Genomic DNA, 25,625 nt, shown 5'->3' with positions numbered 1-25,625 from the left:
GTATTATAAAGACAAAAGAATCAGCAAATAATGAGTTCATCTCTATGGATTGAGAATATGGGAGGCAGCAGTTCTTCAAAGAAGAGCCAACTGTTGCTTCAGATATTGACGATACAGCCCAAAACAAAAGCAAAAGCAAAACAACCCCCAAATCCCCCAAATATACAGGGGTATATTTACTTTAAAAATCTATTATCAATAGACCAATAGGCAAGATAATAAATTGTACCCATGGTATAAGAGCAGGACAAGATCATGATAAATATTAAGGAACAAAAAAGAGAACTTAAAAATAAAAGTAGGGTAGTAGGTCTGGAAAATATAATAGAAGAGTTGGAAGACAAAAGTGAGGAAATCTCCCAGAAGACAAAGAGAGGAAATAGATAAGACTAGAGAGTAGGTCAGGGAGGCTCAATATCTGAATAATAGGTATTCAACAAAGAGAGAACAGGGCTGGGGATGTAGCTCAGTGGTAAAGTGCTGGCCTAGCACCACAAAGGGGAGAGAGCTAGAGAGCAAGAGAATGAGAGAGAGAGAGAGAGAGAGAGAGAGAGAACGGAAGATACAGTTACCAACAAAACAGGGAAACTTACCAGAACTAAAGGACATGAGATTCCACATTGAAAAGATCCTTCAAATGCCCCACAAAATGGATGAAAATAGATCCATCACACACACTGTCATAAAATTTCAGAACAACAGGGGCTAAGAGATCTTAAAAACCTGGGGGTGGGGTGGGGCGGGGCACGCGCAAGCGCAAGCATGAGGGTGAGAGCTCAAAGACCATTGTACAAAGAACCAGCAATCAGATTTGGCTTTGCCAACTCAACCAACAGTGGAAACCAGAAGAAGAGACCAGAACAATGCCTTCAAAATTCTGAAGAAAAATGAGTCCCAATCTAGAATTCTGCACCCAGCTAAATTACTGATTGACTATGAGGGCAAAAATACATATACATTCAAATATGCTTCCCAAGAAGATACTGGAGGTTGTGCTTCTTGAATGAGAGAACAAATCCAGAAAAAGGAGGGTGGGGGGAAACAACAGTTAGACATCAGACACAGTAGAGTGGTGAAGGGAATATTCAGATGAGAGTGATGGGAGAGTCCAGGATGACAGGTGCAGAAGGCAACAAGTTCAGATTGAAGCTTTGGGTCTCCAGGGAGAGACACATACACAGCTTCCATCCCCATTTCCTCCACTACTATCATGCTGACTTTTAAAATCTAGGACAAAGTGCGTAGAGTCTGGCCCAGAGTTTTCTCTGTACTTATTTTGACTACATGCTGATGAGGTTCCTGCCTGTCCATCCATGCATGCCCTTCTGCTGAAACTGCTGTGCACATATTGTCTAGAAATGTTCTGCTTTGACCTCTCCTAGGAGGTACAGGGGAAATCATCGTGAACAGCAGACACAAAACAGCCCTGTCCCTCCGACTGTATCCTGGCCAAACACCCAAAACCTGCCCCATGCTCTGTGCCATCACATGTCTCAATTGTGCTGAACTCCATGTTTCCCAGTGTTACTCATCATCTTACTCAATGCTTTCCCCATAAAAGGCACTTGTAAATGCTCAGGGAAGCTGAAGCCAGACAATCACCCAGACACTCTTCAGTTTATTTCCCCCTCTGAGCCTTCCTCCAACAGTGGAAGCATCACCTTTTCCTTATCCACCTAAATAGGTGCTTGTTACTCAGTTTTTCAAAACTAAGCGTTACATTGTTTAGAGATGCATATAGACGTAGAAAACTATAAAGGAAAAATGGCAATGATTGATACAAAACTTGTCTCTGCTTCACGAGCTGGTGGTTCTCACTGAGGATAAAGAGACTATAATTGGGGAGGAGTAAACACTCCTAAAGGATTGCCCACATTTTAGATCTGAAACTGGGTGGACACTCTAATAAAATAACCTAATATTAAACAGAGCCAATGATTCTATTCACCCTTCTATTTGTACGATGCATTTTGCAACACACCATTTTAAAATTGGAGTGGTCACCCCATAAAAGGGAAGACAAGCAGAAATAAGAGATGTTCATCCGGAATCTTCAGAAATTAGAAATACCTGCAAAGAGAAAGAATAGGAAGGAGCATTCTTTTCTTGTTGCAAAGAACAGATACCAGTTCAATTTAACTCAAGAAATGAGTGGAGGTTGTTTTTAGCCAATCCATGAAATGGACTAAAATGATAAAACCCAGGCAGTGTTTTACTCTCCTCCCTAGTGGCATCTCTGATGTCTGTCCTCTCGGTTGGCTGTTGGCTATATAACAAATCTCCCCAAATTCATTGGCTTTAAATAACAACCACTGTTTATTTATTGGAACATGATGCTGTAATTCAGGAAGGGATTGGCAGGAACAGCTTGTCTCGGCTCCATGAGGTGGTGGCTGGGCCGGCTTGACTAGGGCTGGAGGATCTGGATTTGGCTGAGGTGTGGAGAACAGCTAGGGACACCTGCCAAGTCCATCTCTCCAGCAGAGCAGTCTGCTTTCCTAACAGGGTGGCTCAGAACTCCAAGAGAAGGAAGGTGAAAGATGGTCAAGAACTAGCACCAAGTCAATTTTGCTGCATTCTGTTGGGAAAGCAAGTCCTCAGGCCAATTCAGGCCATGTGTAGAAGAAACAGACTTTGCTTCTTGATGGGAGAAGTGGCATGTGCTTACAGCAGTGGAAAACATTCTTGGCAGCTATTTTTGTAAGCAGTTTCCTGTATATTTTCTGTCACCTCATAGTTTGGGTTTGCATCTAATTTCAGCTTGCTATTGCCTATCTCTATTCACGTTTTTCTGTTATCTCCAAATTTTATCACTAACCTGCAACTTCTTTCTGGGGTTTTGGTTTCAAATTCCTAAGAACTGGTTAGTTCAGTTCGTCTTTTTACCTCATGCCTGTAGTCAAAAGTCACAAGGCAACCTATTTTTTTTCCCTCAAGTTTTGGTTTTGAAAAACGGTAAGCCTTCAGGATAGTTGCAAAAATAGTGCAATGAATGCCTATGGACCCTACTCTTAGATTCACCAATTTTAGCAATTGCCACATTTGTTTGCTGACTGATTTTCTCTTCATGCATACGTGCATGGAGCTGGTTAGGAACATCATGATATTTTACCTTTAATACATTAAGCTGTGTCCTCTGAGAATGAAGACATTGTCTTACATCACCACACCTAAGGTATCACACTCAAGAAATTTAACCTTTTAGATACAACTATAATCCAATGTACAATTCATATCGATATTTTCATAATTGCTCCATAATGTCCTTGATATATGGATCCTTTTTTGATCTGGTATTCCAGCTGTGATCACACATTAACATTATAAAAAGTAACTTATCTCAGGGTAGCAGGTTTTTGGATGATTTGTATATTACTTTTCTTCTCTTTTTGTTTATCCATGTTACCTAAATTTTCTACAATGGATGTTTGTTTTGGCATACAGAAAAAATTGTTGGCATACCATATTCATCAAACCGATGAAGGAGAATAGTAAGATATATATCAGAGAATACAGATAAATTCTCTGTTCTTTTTGTCTATTGTAACATTGACGTTTGGGAAAGTTTAGGACAGTTGTTTTGTGGAGTATCTTTTGGATTTGCCTGCTGGTTTCCTCTTTAGATTCAGTTTAAACATTTCTGGCAAGAATTCTAGATTTTATGTGGCTATCCATCTGATTGGCCACTCTGAGTCAATTTCTGACCAATTGCTTACTTCTGCTCACGCCCATCCTCATTCCCCATCATTTCCTAGGGGCCTTTGCCCACAGACTTCTGGGTAAGTTTGGTCAAGGAGAGATGATGGTGGATGACTGGAGCACAGAAGGGGAAAAGCTAAGATATTCTATTCTGCTTCCTGTGAGGTACTTGAATGTAGCTGCTTCTCTTCGGTGTCTCCAATTTCTCCCAAATGAACCCTCCTGCTGTGGTTCCAGTCTCCGTTGGGAAATCCCCACTCCCTTGATTCTGGCTCCTTCTGGTTGGCCACAGTTTCTGGGCTCTGATGAAAACACCTTCTGTTTTCCTTTAAACCCTTGGGTAGGAAGGGTTCTGGCTGCTGCTAACCTCTCAGTTGCCTCACCATCCTGGGTTTGGCTTCTCAACATTTCCATTTCCTGAGTAGTCACTTTTCCTTATTAAATTTTGCATTTGGTTTGAAATACTTAGGGTGGTGTCTATTTTCCTAACTAAATCCTGACTAATACAGGCAGGATGTTCATTATTGCTCTAATCTACCTGACCTGTGGAACAGGGTCACATGGTACAAAGTAAGGCAGTTAGCAGCTAGAGCCAAGAGAGGGGTAAATTCCTTTAGAAAGAGAAGTAAGCACTGTAGGCCTCCTCTTTGGTTATACTGATATATAAAAATTTACAAAAAATAATTTATCTGAGGGAATTTTGTAGTGGAATTTTGGATGGTTTTTACATTAATTTTCTTCTTTTTTGTTTATTCATGTTACTTAAATTTCTACAATAGATGGATTGTTTCAGCATGAGTAAAAAATTGCTGGAACATCATACTTAGCAAGCCCTGGAAAAAGACACACCATAAGATATATAGCAGAGCTGGGTGCAGTGGCACATGCTTGTAATCCCAGCAGTTCAGGAGGCTGAGGAAGGAGGACTGAGAGTTCAAGGCCAGCCTTAGCAACTTAGCAAGGCACTTAGCAACTCAGTGAGACCCTGTCTCTACATAAAATATAAAAATGGGCCGGGCATGAGGCTCAGTGGTTGAGTCCCTGGGTTCAATCCCTGGTACAAAAAAAAAAAAAAATATATATATATATATATATATATTTTTTTTTTTTTTTCAGAAGGTGCTGACTCCTACAAAAGCATTTGGCCCCCAGATCTTCCAAATGGAAAAAAACAAGAGGGTCATTCAGCATATGAAGATATGAGAGAGTAACAGAGAATTCTCTCTATATAAAGATACTTTTCTGGCATATTTGATATAGTTTATCATAGAATTGAATAATTTTAAAACTATGGTGCTGTCATAGAAAAGGAATAATAAAAAGAAATGCCTCAGTGGTTGAGATTTTCCTACAAATTGGCAAGAATCCAATGACCATGAGAAAACCAGGAATGTTTATATCAAATATAAACAAGTATCATATAGAAGCAAATATTCTTAGAAATTTTGGCAAACCTATTAGCAATTGAAGGATTTAAAGATATATTAAAATAGCTGAAACATGGGCTAAAATTCAGAAAAAAATGAGAAGGCTAAGAAATAGTAGCAGAAGGATCAAACAGAATGCAAGGTTAAAATGAAACTACAATGATGAAGACAGAAATCATCCGAGATAAAACAAATTATTGGAAATGAGAAGAGTAAAAGAAAAATTATATAGTTAAGCAATGATTACTGGACTTGAATAATTAACAAGCAGTTTTCACAGGAGAGCCTAACAGAGGAAATACTGCAGGTAAGAACATTCAGAAACCTGCTTTTACTCATCATATAATGCAATATAATTGAGTACAAAGTGTCGTAGTCAAAAGAAGACAATTTCCTAGGTGTTTAAAGTAAAAAGACAATTTTTCTAGGTGTTTGTTTCAGTGGCCATCAGCAAGTCATAGCAGTGGACTTTTGACTTCAACTTGCTTATACCTGTCAGAATCTATGTGGTCAGGGTCTAATCGTGGCTCTCTCAGAGTTTACTCATTGGACTTGGGCTGTAGCTCAGTGGTAGAGCACTTGCCTAGCAGGCCCGAGGCCCTAGATTCAATCGCTAGCACGCGCGCGCGCACACACACACACACACACACACACAAGTGACAATATCATTGGGCTCATGAAGTGCTTGCCATGTATGAAGATAAGAAAAGACTCTATGGTAAGAAGCATCTCTGTGCTGGGGTTGTAGCTCAGTGGTAGTGATCTCACCTTGCATGTGGAAGGTACTGGGTTTGATCCTCAGCACCACATAAAAATAAAAAAAAGGTATTGTGTCCATCTACAACTAAATAAATATTAAAAGAAGCATCTCTGACTCTGAGAATCTATTCTAGGATTTTTCACTGATGGTATTGGTGAACATGATCCAGATAATTCAATATACATAGTTCTACATTGGCTGCAAAGTTTTGAAAAATGCTGGTATGGATCTTAGCAGACATTTCTTGAATAAGTATTCCATTATCTTTATTCTTTCCCATTTTCCATCCTGAGTTATCTCTACTAATTCCCAGAGCTATAATGACACTTTCTTGATATATATCAGGAAAATTTGGGAATGTAGGTCTGGGAGGAGAAAACTCAGGCTTTTGTGATGCCTGCTCAATGCTGTGCACCTCACACTACCCAGATAATTTTTTAAAATCCCATAGATTTCATGTTTTAAAACCATCTTTCTTTTTTTTTAATTTGTTGTTTTTAGATATACATACAGTAGAGTGTATTTTGACATATTTTACACACATGGAGTACAACCCATTCCCATTAGGATCCCATTCTTGTGGTTGTATTTGATGTGGAGTGCTGTCCAATTCATTCTACTTACCTATGTGATTCAGGCCTTTTCTCTTAAAGTTTTGCTCTTTGCAGAAATTCCAGGTCATAATTTTCTTTCACATTTCCAGAGACACTGTAAAATAACCTTTGTTAGATTTTTAGTTGCAGGTAACAAATAGGAGAACTATCACAGCATTCCAAACAGTGTGACTGGTGATCTTGGAAAAATCCAGGACAACTGTCACTTATGGAAATATCCAAGACCTTGAGGTGTCAAACCGGCTTCTGAATAGAAGTTGGGTTTCTTTTGAAAGCTGCTGATGTGCAGTTGTATCCATAATTTAACAGGTTGTTTATTTCCATAACCTGCTTGAAAAGAGGCTTATTTAGTTTACTGTTTTGGAAGTTTAAGGGCATGGCACCAGTGCCAGACTGGTCTGGTAAGGTCTTTATGACAGATGACTTAAGAATGGTGGGAGCTATGGGGAAATGGAGAGATCACATTGCAAGACAGAAAGTCAGAGTGGGGAGGGTCAATCTTAACAACTTCCTACTTGGCTTACCTCTTCAAGATCTCGCTATCTCTGAACACCATCCATGCTGCAGACCAAGCTCCCAATATGTGGGTGGTGGGAGGACACATTCAAACCCTGTCCAAACTATAGCACATTATAATAATCCATGTCACCATCATCTCCACCTTCTAATTTGTTTCTCTGCTTTCACACTTGACCTTTTATAATCTGCTTTTCCTGCTGCACCCAGAGTGGCCTTTGAAATCATAAATAAGTCAAGCCATTTTCTTATGTAAAACTCCTCAGCTTTTAAAATTTCAGGTGGCCCCTGAAGTTTGAACACAAACTTCATGAACACACTTTGTTCATGAATATACTTTGTTCCTGACTTTACCCACTTTGTTCCAGCCCAGTTTACCTTCTCTTGTTTTTCTTTTGAATATTCCAAATTGGTTTTCACTTTACACCTTTGCATTAACCTTTCCTCTACCCAAGTGTCCTATCTCCTGACCTTCCTATATCTAGCTTCTTGTAGTCATTTAAATTTCAGCTTAAAGCCAGGGCAGCCTTTCTTATTTCTTTATTTACAAGGAAATCACCAGTTACTCCCTAAAGTGTTACTATATTTTGATTCTCATTATGGCCCTCATTCATTTGTGTGCTGTGTTGGGGATGGAATCCAGGGCCTCTCATGGGGTAGGCAAGTGTTCTACCACTGAGCTACATCACCAGCCCTTAATATTATATTTTCATTTAACTACTTGTTTATGATCGTCTGTCACCACTAAAAGCTAGGCTCAATTTGTGCCTAGATTTTTTTCTGCCTGGTCTATCTCAGTAAAAAACGAGTGTAAAACTACAGATCCCTTTGGACGAAAATTGTATGTGAAGGAGTAGCTTTCTGTATTGTTGAGGTTCCTTCAGTGGCCGTCTATTCTTAGACCCTGGGTGTACTAATTCCTTTAAAGTCCCAGGCTTTACTATTGCTCTTAGCCTTGGCTCTCAACCAAGCAGGGACCAGTCTCCAAGGAGTCCCAGGTCCCAAGTATCTCCTGGATTACAATCCTAATGAATCCCAAATAAATGTAATTTTCTTTGCTCTCACTAGGTTGATTTTATTCTTGACCACATTAGGCTTTCCTGATTTCATATTTTGAATTTATTTTTTTTTCAAAATATATCTTGACAGATGATTTGAAGTTTGGAATGTATTAATATTTTGTTGATAGTTATAAATTAGTACCCTAGAGATATTTTTCTTTGCATTTATTTAATTATTGGTGAGGTGCAACATTTGTTTTCTGAATTTTTTTTCCTGGTCATTTCAGGTGAATGGTCTATTAGAATAAATTAGTTTTTTTGGAATCTCAATGGTTTTTCTTAATTGGTAGTGATAGGGATCGAACCCCAGACCTTGCACATGCTAGACAAGTGCCCTACCACTGATCTATACCTCCAATTTTTCATAATGTCCTTATTTACTTGCGAAGGGTAACTTAAATAATGTACATTAGGTTCTTATGTTTATTGCAAATATTTCCCCAGACTATTTTTGTCCTTTACATTTTATTATGTTCCACAAATTTTTAATATGTTAAATATTTACCTTTTTACTTCTATGTGTCATTTTGGATAGTTCCCATTGCTAAGTCTTCTGGTTCACTGATCTGTGACAGTGTTTTATCTGCTCTTAATTGCCTCTGGTGAAATGCTTATTTCAGTTATTATACTTGTCATTCCTAGATATTCCCACTGGTTATTTAAAAGTTTTTCTTCTCCCTCCTTTTAATCTGCATGACTTACTTTATATATTTGAGCAAATTTATATTTAAAAAAATTTAAAGACTTGCCAGACAATTTTATCATCTCTGTCACATTTGGTCTGGTTTTATTTGACTATGTTTTTTTTTTAATATAGGCTTTTTCTGCTTCTTTGCATTGCTAGTAATTTTTGATTGTCAGAGGTTGTGAATCCTGTGTTGTTAAGTGCTTGATTTAGTTGTATCCCTTTAAAGAATGTTGGGCTTTATTCTGTCAGTTAACTGACTTTCAAATTCCTTTAATCTTTTTAAGGCTTATATTTAAGCATTTTTAAGGATAGATCTAGAGTGGCTTATACCCAATGCTAGTTTAGTTCCATTACTAAGGGTGCCTCTCCTGGGATTTTACTGAATTCCCCATGTATTTAATGTATTCTCTTCACCCTGACTGGTGGGTGCCTGAAGAAGTTCCAATCCTCTATGAGCTCAAGGAATTTTTGTTTTATTTACTTATAGATCTCGAAATAATTGTTTTCTTTCTGGAAACTGTTTGCCTAGCAACATCAAATTTCAACTTTTTTTTTTTTTTTTTGGTGCTGGGGATTGAACTCAGGGGGGCGGGACACTCAACCACTGAGCTACATCCCCAGCCCTGTTTTGTACTTTATTTAGGGACAGGGTCTCACTGAGTTGCTTAGCACCTTCCTTTTGCTGAGGCTTGAACTCGTGATCCTCCCGCTTCAGCCTCCCGAGCTGCTGGGGTTACAGGTGTGCGCCACCATGCTTGGCTCAAATTTTACCCTTTATCAGATTGATATTCAGCAAAACACTCCAGGATACTGCTGTGTAGATTTTTGGAACTTTTTCTCAGTGTAGCTCCTTCCTCTCTGGTATCCTGTCCCTAAACTTCTGCCTCACCATCTCTAACTCTAATCTCTGTTTCCTCACTTCTGTAAAATTCTGTTTGAAATCCTCTCTTTCTGCTGCAGGCCAGAAGTTGCCTCAAGTTGGAAAGTCCAGGCAATTAAAGACTTTTTATCATTTGTTTCTTGTGAGTGTGTGTGTGTGTGTGTGTGTGTGTGTGTGGTGTTAAAATAATGAGAAGTTAAAGATGACCTAAAGTTATAATAAAATTAAGTTTTTCCTTAAAGAAAAAGGAAATTATGTCATTTGCAAGAAAATGGATGGAACTTGAAAAGGTCAAGGGTCATATGTTTTCTGTCATATGGGGAAGCTAGAGAGGAAAAAGGGAAAGAAAGGTGGGAGGTCTCATGAAAACTGAAGGGAGATCAGCAGAATAGAGGAAAGGGACAGGGAGTGGGTGGTGGGGGGAAAGTGCTGGGGAGTGATTGTGGCCAAATTGTTATATCGTGTGCATGTATGAATACATAACAACAAACCCCACCATTATGTACAAATATAATGTACCAATAAAAAATGTGGAAAAAAAAAATAAGGCTTTCAGCTAAACAAGTTGTTATCCTGATAATGTAATGGTAATGTCTTAATTTTTGTTTACAAGTTGAATAAGAAGGGCATATACACAGAAGACATGACAATATTAAAAAATTGATTATATTCTATGTATATAATTTTTATAACTTAATACTAAATATCAAAGAAGTCTCACTATATAAACACATGAATCATAAAAAGCACTGACCTGGGAAGCAGAAAATCTGAGCTATATTTGCTATTCTAGGTCTTTATAACCTGCAGCCCATCTGGGCTTAGTTCTTTTATTCCATGGGGAAAATATCTGTCCTGTGTACCTTCCAGGAGAGGATGTGGGAGTGCCTTATAAACCACCTTGCACCATGCAAAGGTAAGATATCACTGTATGTTCGTTATTATTTTACCTAGCAAATATCAAGATAATGAGAGTCAGAGTAAAGCTTTAATCAAAGCCCCACTTCTGTAATCTTAGAGGATTAAGGACATCTTAAAGCAGATGTCATTGAAGATGAAAGCAATAACTAGGTGGGAAGGAGCAGGTAGGAGATACACCCTCAACTCGACCTCAGAGGCAGAAACAAGCTATCTTCTTATGCTGGCACCTGGGACAGTTTACCCTCCCTCCAGCAAAGAATAGCTGACCAACACTTGGAGGAAATTAGAGCAGGCTGGAGTAGGAAGATTAGGGAGAGCTGTAGGAGAGCTGGGGACACTGGAGGGAGAGATAGAAGGACGTGGAGAGCAGAATGGCTCATCACTGTTCTCTGGCTGTAATGGGGGAGGGTGGGAATTATAAAAATACGGCTTACTAATTGTAAAAATTCATGCACAATTAAAGTCCTCAGCTATTTTTTTCATTCCTCTTTAAAAATTTGGTGCACGTCTTTACTTTTTCCTATGCACTTAAACAAATATAATACAAATTGTGTCATACCAGACAACAATTTTCTGCCTAAGCCTGGAAGCTCTATCTGCCATTGATTTCTTTGTCCCTGGTGTGATTCTTCTCCTAAGCCCCAGGATAGATCTTATCCTTCCTCTTCCTCATTCCTACAAGGAGGTGCATTTCAAGGTTCAGTCCTTGAATTTTTCTCTCCTTCTCTGCTCTTGAAGCTCTCCTCTTCCATGCAGAAGACTCCATGGTCTCCTCTTCAACATCTGTCTTCTTTCAAATACTCCAAGTCTGTATTTCCTATTACCCAATGGGTGGCTCACCTACCACCACTCAGCTGGACTTGTCTACAACTGAGCTTAATCATCTGTCTTAAAGGGTTCCTTCTTCACACTTTCCAGTTTTTATCAGTGACATTTACATGCCCTAAAAGTTGTGTGCTCAAAGCACTGATACTTTGCAGCTGCTGGCTCCCAGGATTCTGCTGGAGCCACTCACTCGATCGGAAATTTCAAACTCATTTTTTTGAGCTTGTCTAAGAACTTTTCTTTCCAGTATCAAATCTAGCCAAGCATTATCTCCTCTCATGGATATTTATTTTATATCTTGATTTCGAATCCAAACTGTTCTATTTAATTTATTGCTCAAATTGTTTCAGCTTTGGCCATTGGGATCACTTTCTGTAGGTTCCTGTATCCCTTCGACATACCCTCATCTTTTGGGTTTTGTGTGTGTGCATGTGTGCAAGAGCATTTCCTTGCTTTCTGCCATTGCAAGATACTCCTGGTTCGTCTTTGTATAATTTCTGCCCCAGTCCTAGAATCTTGTCGCCTTCCTAAAGAACTTTGGTTCTTTCATTGGAAAGTTGTATGAAAAAACAAGGTCTAGGCATTAGGTTTGTTGTTGTTACTGGACCATCATTACTTTTACCTCCTCTCAATTGACAGAGTAATGATATATATATGTGTATACTAACCTATATGTACCTACCTATGAACATATACATGTTCGCATGTATCTAGAAATGTTTTACATGTAAAATCTGTGTCTCTAAAGCTAAACATGACCTCATGGTAATGTCTCAAACTCTGATACATAGACATCAATCCTTTTATTTTTACACTTTCTAATGAATTTTAAGCATATCTCTTGTATATAGCAAAAGAGAATTTTTTTTTTCCAGAGCCAATATAAACATTTTCTAGTAATTTGAAAGGTAGGTTGATTTACATTTATTGTCATTTATATCTGTCCCTGGTTCTGTCATATGATTTTGTATGGGTGTGTGTGTCTTAATTACATATGTCAATATAGTTCTTTCTTTAATTACACACAAATAAACATTTAAAATTTCATATGTGGGTCATTTGGTTTTCTTGACTTTGCAGTTTTATACATCTTCAAGAAGGTTTGTTAAAATCTTTTTTTTTTTTTTTTTTTTTTGATATTGGGGATTGAACTCAAGTGCACTCGACCACTGAGCCACATCCCCAGACCTATTTTGTATTTTATTTAGAGACAGAATCTCACTGAGTTGCTTAGCATCTCATTTTTGCAAAGGCTGGCTTTGGATTTGCAACCCTCCTGCCTCAGCCTCCTGAACTGCTGGGATTATAGGTGTGTGCCACCACGCCTGGCTTGTTAAAATCTTATCCTTGTAATTATATGTTGGTTAATACAAACAATAGTTTTTAGTTCCTTTTTATGAGAAATGCTAAAATTATTTCATATTCTATTCCTGATACATTTTCTCCACCTCTCAATTTTAAGCAACATTAGCTTTCTTAATGTTTATTTTTTCCTGTTAAATATGCTTATACTTTTACTACTTAAGGCTTATTCAGTTTTCTTACTTCTCTCCCTATTCTCTCCATTTTATTGGGTTGTATGAGTCCCACATTATCAAAACACAGAATATTCACTTTCATTACCCTTATCCTCACCATATTTTCATTTTACTTCTGCTGAAAATATGTGTACAATGCTTATTTCCAGTCCTTTTGTCAAAGTTTCTCTTGTTTGGCTGGAATTTGCCCTCTGGTAGTTTCCATAAGAGGAGTTAATGAGGACAATACTCCACAGTTCTTATGCATTGGTAACTGTTAGTAACCCTTGCACTAGAAGTGTAATATAGCTGGATATAAAATCCCTGGCTTATATTTTCTGTTTTACATATATTTTATTGTTGTTCGGTGTATTCTGGCATAAACCATTGTGTGGAGAAAATCAGTGATCTGATCTTTTAGTCTAGCTGCCCAAAGAATTCCATCTTTTCCTACCAGGCCTGGAGGTGCATGCTTGTAATTCCAGCGACTTAAAGATCGAAAGTTTGAGGCCAGCCTTTGCAACTTAGCGAGAACCTGTCTCAAAAAATAGAAATAACTGGGAATGTGATCCAGTGGTTAAGCACCCCTGGGCTCAATATCCAGTACCCAAACAAAAACAAACAAACAAATTCTATCTTTGTCTTTAAAGTGTAACAACTTTGCTGGGATGTGTCTTGGGTCTTACCATGTTAGATCATTTTCTGTAGACATGGTGTGCCCTTTCAAAACATAGATTTGAGTGACTTTTTTAAAGGAACATTTGCTAGAATTTTATTTCAAAACTATCTCCTTATAGTCTGTTTTATTGTTTCCTCTCCACAGACTGTACCTCTGAATTTTGTAATCATTTTCTTGATCTGTTTCATTATGCCTACTTCTCTCATTTTTATCCCTTTGTACTCTCTATAATATGTTTTTCCCATTATACTCTTTTTAGTTTTGTCTTCATTTCATGTCGGTTTTTTTTCCTTCTATTTCTTTATTCTCTTTTTCTTTCTTTTTTTGTACTCGGATTGAACCCAGGGCCTCTTAACCACTGAGCCATATCCCCAGCCCTTTTTGTATCTGATTTTGAGACAGGGTCTCACTGAATTGCTTAGGGCCTCATTAAATTGCTGAGGCTGGCTTTGAACTTGTGCTCCCCTGTCTTAGCCTCCCAAGCTACTGGTACTACAGGTGTGCACCACTATGCCCAGGTCCTTCTGTTTCTTTTGCGTTCCACTAGTTGACATTTTAATTTCCACTACTGTCTGCTCATCTTATTCCTGAATAATAATAATAATTATAATAATAATTATTATTATAATTATTATTATTATTTTACTTTGTACTATTCCTTCACGGTGGCAGTTGCTTTAGTAATTATTTTTAAAAAAACTTTGGATATTTATTTCTCACTAACTCATAAAAACATGTTTATGATGAAGGCTTTCTGTAGAAACGCTTTGTACTATCTCTCATATTTTGAAAAGTATATACTCTATATAAATGTTGTGTTAGTTCCTATTTAAAACTCATATTTGAATGAGTTAGGTCCTTCTCTATCAGCTATTTGCAGAAATTTCCTGTGGGTATTTTGTTATGAAGGGACAAGAATAGTTTTTCGGGTTGTGTAGTTCAAGGTTCCCTTTCTTGTTTCTAGAAAGATTTTTTTTAAAAAAATATGGTGCATTTATCCATTTATGCTTTCTCACTCCAAACTTTACCAAGTTCAAGGGGCTTGCTTCCTTTACTGATCCAGTGAAAGGACCCAAACTATGTCTTTTGGTGCCGTTTTCTCACCTTCCAAACTGGTGATTTCTGAGTTCTGCCAACCATAGGGTCCTACACACTACTCTCTTTTTTTCACAGAGTCTCTGTGCCATCCTCTGGTATCAACTGCTTTTGGATGCACCAATATGTAATTTTAAGTTTGGCTTAAAATGAGGTTTTTAATTTTCTTTGTTATGTTGAGACAAATGGATAGCTGCATGGTAAAAAGTAAAATGATAACTATTTTTCAATAATGATGATAATAATAGTATGATTATATTACATATAATATCAGAATATGATGATAGGGGCTGGGGTTGTGATTCAGTGGCAGAGTGCCGAGTCCTAGCACATGTGAGGCACTGGGTTTGATCCTCAGCACCACATAAAAATAAATAAATAAAATAAAAGTATTGTGTTCATTTACAACTAAAAACAATTTTTTTAAAAAAGAATACGATGGTATATAACAGCAAATATTGTATATACCATATAAATTATGATTTTCAACCTATTTTAATGGACCTGTGTCAGTTTCACTGAAATAGTCTCAGAATCAAAAGCTTAGGACTTAATAGGTTAATATCAAGCAAAGTAAAAGGCAAAAATAAGCACTAATAAAGATAAAGGGAGATGCTATAATACAAAAAAGAATAACCACCAGGATAACTCGAAAGATATAAGTAACAATAAAAATAGGAAGACTAAAGATGGTGGAATGGGATGGACATTATTACCCTAAGTACATGTATGAAGGCATAAATGGTGTGAATATACTTTGCATACAGCCAGAGATATGAAAAATCGTACTCTATATGTGTAATGAATTGTAATGCATTCTGCTGTCATATATAACAAATTAGAATAAAAAATTGAAAAAAATAGAAAGACTAATGAGTAAATCTTCAATCTCTATAGGAGAATTTAGGAAGCCCTCTTTGAGAATCTAGTAGATTAAACTGATTTAAAAATTGGTGACAGAGCTGGGGAGGTAGTTGTGACAGAGTGATTGCCTAGCATGTGCAAGGTCCTGGGTTCTATCCCCAGTACCACACACACACACACACACACACACACACACCCCATAATATAGCAAGATTGGATCACTACAACTTAAATGTGGAAAAAATTAAAATATAAAGTCAATATCTTTCTTTCTATTATCAGTTGACAGCATATTGAGGGTATTAACCAGTATAAGAGAGAAAGAAAAATGAATAATATAGGAATGAAAAATATAAAGCAAGACACAAATTGTCTTCATTTTCAGATTATATAATTACATACTTAAAAAACCTAAAAGAGTAAATGAAATACTACTAAAAATAAACTGAAAATTTAGCTAAGTAGCAGAATACAAAATTAAACACAGAAGTCATTAGCCTTGTAGAAAACATCCAGTTGGTAGAAATAATGAAAGATCACATTTACAATAACAAAAAATAAAGAAAAATTTCTAGGTATAAATGGAACAATAACCATACAGAACCAACGTGAGAAAATTATAAAACATCTCCAAAGACAAAGGTCAGTTTCTTTCTTTTTCTTTTTTTTTAAAATAATTTTTATTTATTTTTATTGTTTAATTTTCGGCGGACACAACATCTTTGTTGGTATGTGGTGCTGAGGATCGAACCCGGGATGCACGCATGCCAGGCGAGCGCGCTACCGCTTGAGCCACACCCCCAGCCCACAAACGTCAGTTTCAACCAAGTAGAAAGCCAAGTCACGTTTATGAGTAGGAAGATTAACTACCACATTGATTTACCCTACATCAATTTAACAGGTAATACAATCAAATAAATGTGTGGCTAATTTTTTTCCAGACTTAAAGGATTGATTATAAAAGAAGGAATACCCAGGAAATCTTGGTAAAAGAAGGACTATGGGGACATAGCCCAGTCAAGTTTTAAATATAGTTGAGCTTTCATCATAAGGACTGTGGTGTAGATATGTGAATAAACAGATCAATGAAACATTACAGCAATCTAGAAGTAAATATAAAAGCAATCATCTATCTTCATTGTGGAAAAGGACTTTTTAAACAAGTAATATTGAGACAAATGACAGCAATATGGTAAAAGCAAAACAAAACCAACAACAAGAAGCCAGGCATGGTGGCACATGCCTGTGACCCCAACTACTTGGGAGGCTGAGACAGGAAATTTGCAGGTTCAAGGCCAGCCTCAGCAATTTAATGATACCCTAAGCAATCTAGCGAGACCCTGCCTCAAAATAAAAAATAAAAAAGGCTGGGGATGTGGCTCAGTAGTTAAGCTCTTCTGGGTTTAATCCCTGGTACCAAAACAAACAACTCTCCAAACCCTCACCTATGTGGCAAAAGAAAAAGGGGGAGTGGATTCCTTTAGAATCTGGCAGTGGGAACACTTTCCTAACTGTGACTGAAAATCCAGCAGCCATGCAAAAAAGATGAATTCCCTTTATAAATATGACACAAACAAATCAGCCTTTTGCATGACAAAATTTACAAATGAAGAAAAAAGTCAAATGGAAAACTAGGAAATAATTAGTAATTTTTTACCACAAAGGATTATTACTTCAATACGTAATGAATGCCTAAAATTCAAGAAAGAAAAGACCAATAACACAATAGAAAAAAAATGAGCAAAAGATAAAAACAGATAATATACAGAAAAATAAATTAAAATGACTCTTAGGTAAATGACAAGATTCTCAGCCGTGCTCATGAAAAGAAAAATGCAAGTTAGAATTCCCCTGACATGCCATTGTTTATTGCTTAGCTTTGCAAAGATCCCAAAACTTGACAACATTTTCTGTTGGTGAAACTGTGAGGAAACAGACTGTGTTAGTTAGCTTTTTGTTACTGTGACTAAATACCTGAGAAAATCAACTTAAGAGGAAGAAAGGTTTATTTTGTCTCATGGTTTCAGAGGTTACAGTCATTGATTGGGGCTGTGTGAGCACTTCATGGTGGAATGGTGTGGCAGAGCAAAACTGCTCATCTCATGGTAGCCAGAGAAAGAGAGAAAGCAAGAGAGAGGGAGGGGGAGAGGAAAGGGGGGGGGGGGACAAGAGAGAGAGAGAGAGAGAGAGAGAGGGAGAGAGAGAGAGAAAGAAAGAAAGGTCTAGTCCCCAAGGGCATACCCCCAAGTACCCATTCTCTTTAATTTTTCCCACCTCCTACGGTTTCCACCACCTCTCAATAGTTCATTTAGCTGTGAATACTTCAGTGGATTGATCCATTAATGAGGTTAGAGCCATGTGAATGCAAAATGGGAATCTGGTGCTATGTAACAAAGTGACACAAGCATTTACCTTTTGAAGCAGAAATCTCCCTTGTAGGACTATCTCCAGAATACCTGGACATGAGGAGTGATGTAAGCACAAAGCTATTAACTATAGAATTTATTCATTATGGTAAAGGGATTGAAAACAACCCAGACATCCTTCAATGAGGAACTGGCTCACAACATTATGAATGCTGTTAGAGCCACACAATGGAGTAGTATTGAGCTATCAAACAAGTGTACTGCAAAAAGGCAAAATCTGCAGAATATAGTATGGAAAAAAGGTAAGGTGCATGAAAGTGTACAATATGCTAACTTTTATATAAAATGGATTTTTACCCACATTTGCTTATATTTAAAGAAGAACAGAGGAAGAATAAACAAAATGTTTAACAGAGGAATATACTTATGGAGGAAGGGAAGGGAGAATATAGAGGGGACAGAAATAAAGTCACAGTCTCTCTGTACTTTTTTTTTTAAATAGTTTTTGATTTAGAAATCATGTAAATGACTTACATAATTAAAAAGCAAAGTAAAATCTAAAAGATTATAGAGCAATAAGATTTTATTAAGAGAAAAGTCTCATCAGAAAATAGTTGCTTTACAAAGTCAATATGGAAAAAAAAAAGATAAGAACAAAGCCTTTCCCCCTTTATTCTTTATAATTGCCTGGAGTGTGGACATGATGTCTGGAGGTATAGAAGCCATTTTGTAATCATGAGGATAAAAGCCACACAGGACAAAAGATCTGGAAGGTAGGAGGAGTCATGACACCAGCATGGACAGCCCAGTTCCAGACATGTTACCTGAGAAAAATAAACCAGTTGGAACCACTCTTGTTTGATGCTGAATGCCACTTCAGTGGATGACTCAAGTATTCAATTTTTTAAAACTAGAAAAAGTAGTACAATTTAAACATTAAATAAGCAAGGGACAAAAATTCATATGGAAATGGAGAAACAGCAAAAATGTACATCATTTCTTGACAAAACCAAAATATTAACCAAGCTTTATTTTTCATAAAATGAGAGATTAAAACTAAACCATATTAGGATGGAGTAAAAGAAACAAAACTACTTGCATAGGAGAGATTTAATAAGTTGTGAGAATTGTGCAGCTGGAATGGAAAAGAGGGAGAGGTCAGGAAAATCCTAGTTATTCAAAATATGAACTGTCCTCTTTTTTAAGTAATTGGGATTATTGCTTTGATTTTTAGCCAATGCATAAAGAGAAAAATGTAACCCACCTACGCTGGAAATTAGACATTCTAAGACCAAAGTATTTGGCTTCTCAGTGTGGGGCCCATGGTTTAAATAGAGAGCCCTCTGGCGAGCAATGGAATAACAGGATCTGCTATTTGGCTGTGGTGAAGAGAGTTGAAGGATGATCTCTAGATCAGCGCTTCCAGCCAAAAGGGAAATCTTGTCATTAGGACTCTTGATCATTTCTCTTTACCATTTACAGATGCCCATCATGTAGCACAGCTTCAGTGGAAACCCTTCCCAGAGAATGAACATAATGTGCCTGCCCACCCTGGAGGATGCTGTGGTGCAGCCCTGTGGGAGGGAGACACAGATGCATTAAAATCAGAAGAATGAATTACAGTCAGCTCTAGGAAACCTAACCAGGATTCCTGAAAGGGTTTTGGGTCTGGTACACAAGGAGGGGAGAGAGATGACTTGATGTGCAAGAGAGGGCTGGTCAGGAAAAAAGCATACAAAGGCTAGAAATGTGTATGTGGAGAGAGGGATTAATTTCTTAGTGTCCTGGCCCCTGGATTCTATAGATCATTCCATACTGGATGTTTGAATGTTCACTGACTTGGAATGAAACTCAGAACTAGGCAGAGAGTGGAAGGAAAGAATGAATGAATGCAGCTAAGCTATGTAAACAAGACTTTTAAAAGTGTAAGTAAGAGATATGTGGTATAAGTAAATGCAAAGAAAACCTCATAGGTACACATTATAATCAAACCACTGAAAACCAGACAGAGGAAATGTTAAGACAGAGAAGGATACAATATTTTCAGAAAAGCAACCAGACTGATAGCTAACTTCTCAACAGAAGCAATGGGAAAAAAAAAATACAAGTGCTAATCTGGAGTACCTGCTTACCTAGAATTCTATACCCAGTGGGAGGAAGGGTGCCAACACTAAAAATCTATCATTTTAGCAATTTTCAAATATACAATAAAGTGTTATTAACTATATGACCATAATACACAATAATCTTTTGGATTTATTCTTCCTGTATAAGTGAACTTTTGTGACCTTTGGCTATCTCCCCAATATTCCATGCCCTGTCTCTCTGGTAACTACCATTTTACTCTATGAGTCTGACTTTTTAGATTCCACTCATAAGTAAGAGCATGCAATATTTGTCTTTATATGCCTGGCTTATTTCACTCAACATAATATCTTCCAGATTCATTCATGTTACACATGATAAGATTTCCTTATTTTTAAAGGCTGAATAGCATTCCATAGTGTATATATGCTTCACTTCTTTTATCCATTTCTCCATCCACAGACACTTGGGTTGATTCCACATCTTAGCTATTATAAATAATGCTGCAATAAACACAGGAGTAATGTCTCTTTGGCATACTGATTTCGTATAGTTTGGATATATCTCCAAGCAGAATTGTTGGGTAATAAGGCATTTCTATTTTTAATTTTTTGATCCTCTACATTGTTTCAATTTTGGCTGTCTTTATTTACATTCTAACTAACTCTATACAGAGTTCCCTTTTCTCCCATCCTCACCATAATTGTTAATATTAGTCTTTTTGTTAATAGCCATTCTAACAGGTGGGAAGTAATATCTCATTGTGGGTTTAATTTGTATTTCTCTAATGATCAGTAATCGCTTTTTCATATACCTATTGGCCATTTGTACACCTTTTAAAAAGAAGTGTCTATTCAGGTCTGTCATGGTTTGGATGTAAGGTGTCCCCCACATTATCACCACCTTAAAAATATCAAGTCTTGCGATCAGTGAACACAGGGTGCCTTTCCATTCATTTAGGCCTTCAGTAATGTTTTATAGTTTTCCATAAAAGTCTTTCATGTATTTGGATAAATTTATTCTAAATATTTTATTCTGATCTAGGAACCGATTTTCTTAATGTTCTTTTATTAGTAGTGTATAGAAATACAATTGATTTTTGCTTATTGATTTTATACACAGCCACTTTGATAAGACACAATTTGCTAAGATGTACTGTGCAACCTGATTGGGGAATTAAATAAATTGAACACATTCAATTGAATGCATTCTCCTGTTCTTTCCTGGGGAATACACTACAATTTGGATTTTAGCCAAATGTTCTGACTCTAGAGCTCATGCTTTAAGTCTCTGTGTGATCATTTCCCAATGTTAAGTATTCCTACTTAGGAAATGAATGTTTTTACACTTATTAAGATCTTGCTTAATATCAAAATAATTTTATAGGTTTCCTTATAGCTAATTTCCTTCTTATCAAATTTATTTTTATTTCATAATATGTCAGTAAGAGGCATTGAGTTATTTTTAAATTTTAATTAATTTATTTTTTATTTTATAAATTGATTTTTAAAAAAATAAATTACAGCGGAATGCATTACAATTTATAATTGGCTATTATTAGAAAAAAGATAAAACTATTCTGTCAACATATTTATTCTATATCTTGTCTTTTCTTAGTTCTAATAAACTTTGAGTCTCTTGAACTTTCTGGGTCTATAATTATCCTCTCAAATAATGATTATTTTGGGATTTCTCTAAACTTTCATTTTCCTTTTCTTTTGGACTAACTAGCCTCTCCCAAAGTCTATGGAATAATAGTGATGAAAGTGGTGACCATTCTCTGAGTTTTGATTTTAAGTGTAAATGGTTTTGGTTAACGAAACATTTTCTATTCATTCATTTATTCATATATTGTCATATTAAGGAAGATTTTTTTAAAAATATTTATTTTTTTTTTAGTTTTAGGTGGACACAATATCTTTATTTTACATTTATGTGGTGCTGAGGATTGAACCCAGTGCCCCGCACATGCAAGGCGAGAGCTCTACCACTGAGCCACAACCCCAGCCCAAGGAAGATTTGCTTTAGTTCTATTTTAGTTAGCACATTTGGAATGCATTTCAGTCTCTCTGGTGACAGAATCATATATTTTGTTTTTTCCTATTACTTTGATAAGTTATTTGGCAGAATTCTGATATTAACCCTATGCAGGCCTTCAAACCTCCAGTGGCCAATCTTACTCATGAAAACTGACATAAAATATACAAAGGAAAAAAAAAACAAATGGAATTTACAATGTATAAAATGACTCAGATATATCTCTAGAAATGCAAACTTGGTTTGAGATTAACATTTCATATAGATGCAATGCAATTCCAGTCAACGTCATTTGTGAAATTTGACAAGCTAATTTTAATATATGTATATGTTTAAGAAAAGCCAAAGCACCTCTAAAGAAGAATTGGATAAGTATGTCTTATCAAATAGTGGGCTATATTGGGTATAACACCACAGTGGCCTCAAAAGCTCAAGTGTTAAGACTTGGTCCTCAGTGCAGCAATGTCCAGAGGTGGAGTTTTTGGAAAGTGATTGAATCATGAGGACTCTAACCTCATCAGTGAATTAATCCATTTGATGAATTATTAGTTTGAATGGATTACTGGGATGAGGTGGAAATGATGGGTGGGTGGGGTGTGGTTGGAGTAAGACAGTCACCTGGGGTGTATTCTTGAGGTTCGTATCTTGTCCCTGGCCTCTTCCCCCTCCCCTTCTTGGCAGCCATGAGCTGAACAACTTTCCTCTTCCACATGCTTCTGCCATGATGTTCTGTCTCACCTCAGCCCCCAAACAAAGGAGCCAGCCAACCATGGACTGAGACCTCTGAAACCATGAGCCGAAGTAAATATTTCCTTCTCTTATTTGTTCTTGTCAGATATTTTGGTCACAGTGATAAAAAAGTGACTAACAAAATGAGAAAGGATGGATTTTTCAATAAACATTACTTAGATAACTGAGTGTCTACATGAAAATAAAATCGATCTTTATATCATAGCTGAAAAATCAACCCTCCAAATTATATAATATGTGGGTAAGGCAAATTTCTAGGGCCAAAAGAAAATGACAGGAGCAAGGGGTGGATTTCTCTAAAGAATTTAATTCTAACTTTAAAGATATTTCCTATAGTACCTGGAATTGAGGACAGTGCCTCATTCAAGTGAAATACTTAGGTAAAGAACTCAGTAATAGGAGTACAAAAAACCATCTCAACTGAGACCCAAGAAAACAAACAAACAAACAAACAAACAAACAAAAAAACAAAACAAAACAAAACTCAGGGACAAATTGTTAATCACAATGGTGGCATAAGATCTTAAAGAAAGAACAGATTTGGGCTCAGATAGCCATACTGTTCTCTGCACAGCTTGGCTCCAAGTATTCATAGGGGATGTCTAGTTGCTCATTCTGGGGCCACAGATGCCCTTTCCACGTTGTCCAAATATGTTTGAAATTGCATTAGCACAGCCTTGGCTCGGGGTTTGAGAAATATTCCTCTTTGTGATGCCCCAGGGCTACCGGAAACAAAAAGAAATAATGAATTTTCTCCTAATTCCAAGGCACAGGGATGCAGAATACAGCTCTTACCTTGATGTTTCTCCTCTAGTTGAAAATATCCCCAGGTGCAGAGGTCCCCACTCACCATGTCTGGCTGCCATCAACTCAGGAGCCATGTACTGGTCATTTGAAGATGGGTCTGTCAGATATCAGGTAGTGACTTCATCACTGTGGCCATTTTCACAACTTCCTTTGTTATCTGCATTGAGCATGGGGTATTGGGAACCCAAGCGAGCCAGTTGAACTGGGGTAGGGGGAGAATCTGAATGCATCACAACTCTGATTTTAGGACACTAACTCTCCTAATTCTTCTTCAAGCATTCCCTAGCCAAGATACCTGCTCTCAGGGACCTTGGCTTCAATTGTTCATACCTGGTCCTGGTTGATGGCTGAATATTGGGCAATGCGTATGAAGCTGCATATGGTAAGGACATGACAGAGCTGATCTGGAGACTGGAAGGATACAGGAAAACAAAGGAGAAGAAAGATTGATATTTACAAGCTGTCAGCCTCAGAGGTAAGAGGAAACTAAATGTTGATGTCAGGATGTTGATCCCTTAGAATCATTGAGTATTCATTTGGTTATTCAAAATGTATAGAAATACTTTGTATCAGGCATTCTCTAGGCTTTGGGGATATGTTTGTACATAAAACAGATAAGAATCTCTTCTTTCTTTTACTTTAGATTTTAGTAGGAAAGAGAGATAATAAACAGAATAATTACACATAACGTGTTAAGCAGGAAAAGGGAATATGAACCGTCAGGGAGAGGTAGTTAATAATTTTAAAAATTCATGGGAAGTATTGCTCAACTCTGCGAGCCCTGAGTATTAGCCCTGGCTCTGTTGCTGACCAATGGCATCACCTTGCACCAGTTGCTTTGCTTCTTCGAGCCTCCGTATTTTTTTCTGAAAATGGGCATGACAGTTGCTTAAAAAATGAGGTGACCTATGTAAAGCCCCTTAGTATATTGTGACTGTCACTATGGTAGAATTTGGAGGGTGAGGAGATCTAATAGGCTGTGTGATAAATAGGTCAAATACTCTCTTGTTTAAAAAAGTATTTTAAAATTAAAGGATAAAGCAAACAGAGGGAAAATAGTAAACAACTTCAATAGGTATTTCCCAAGGAGACTATCCAAATGGGTATTAAACCAAAGAAACGTTTCTCAGCCCAACTAATCATTGGGGCAATACAACTTACACTCATAGTGTGATAACATTACCTACCTATCAAAGCGGATAAAATAAAAAGAAAGATATTTTTCATGTGTTTGAGAGGACATGACTATAACTTATACCCTGCTAGAAGGTGTGGAAATTGATACAACCATTTTGGAATTTTCAGTAGCTGCTAAGACTGAACATGCACATACCCTATGACCCATTATTTTCACCTCTAGAATCTTTTGGAGCATGTGGAGACTAGAGACCAAACTGAGAAGTATTACAGAAATTTTGGTACTGGAAAGGCTGATGGGGTGGTGTGGGGTTGGTGGGAGAAGGCACAGTTTTAGATCCTTCAAGGTAAGATTCTACTCCATGGGAAGGGTATTGACTATTCATCTGTGTATCTGCTATTGATTATTTATCTGTGTATCTAGTTAAAATAGCTCCGAAAATTCTAATAGATGTCCCACAGAAGCAGAGAAGGGAATTCAAGGGATTGCTCTTAGGTGTGGTAAGCCATTCTTATAGACCGTGGCCGCCATTAGAAGATGGCGCCGGCTTCCACTGTGGCCTGTGATAAACAACTCCTTTTATGGAGAGTTGGCACACAATCCCTTACCACCCTATGAGAGAGATCCACGTGGCGGCTTAGGATTGGGATGCGGGGGGCTTTATTAAGCTGTGCTTGGGCGTGTCGAGGGGCGGGCGCTAGAAGATGATACATGACTCAAGGCCTGAATAAACTGCTGAAAGAAGAATCCTGTGTCGTGTTTTCCCTTGCCGGCGAGGGGTCGCGACAGTTGGTGGCCTGGACGGGGAACATATTCCTCGAACCCAGGATCCAGAACTTTCAGCAGTCAGGGTGGTGCACCAGTAAGTTCCCAGGTAAGTGGGAATCCGCAAGTAA

The 25,625-nt window shown here is 37.3% G+C and overlaps 1 long non-coding RNA gene across 5 annotated transcripts in view; it reads left to right on the top strand.

The window, feature by feature from the left end:
• LOC125615018 overlaps positions 1-25,625 on the top strand; it is a 111,277-nt gene that overhangs the window by 48,913 nt on the left and 36,739 nt on the right. For 3 of the 5 annotated variants that reach the window (XR_007345580.1, XR_007345582.1, XR_007345583.1), the window contains 2 exons: positions 23,599-23,702; positions 23,868-24,066. This is a non-coding gene — a long non-coding RNA (uncharacterized LOC125615018). Of the gene's footprint in view, positions 1-22,715; positions 22,836-23,598; positions 23,703-23,867; positions 24,067-25,625 lie in introns of all 5 variants that reach the window. The other 2 variants (XR_007345581.1, XR_007345585.1) reach the window with 2 other exon arrangements.

This window comes from Marmota marmota, unplaced genomic scaffold, assembly GCF_001458135.2.
Source record: "Marmota marmota marmota unplaced genomic scaffold, marMar, whole genome shotgun sequence".
Taxonomy (NCBI): domain Eukaryota; kingdom Metazoa; phylum Chordata; class Mammalia; order Rodentia; family Sciuridae; genus Marmota; species Marmota marmota.
The sequence above is the reverse complement of the archived record's forward strand: the minus strand, read 5'-3'. Positions and strand labels throughout refer to the sequence as shown.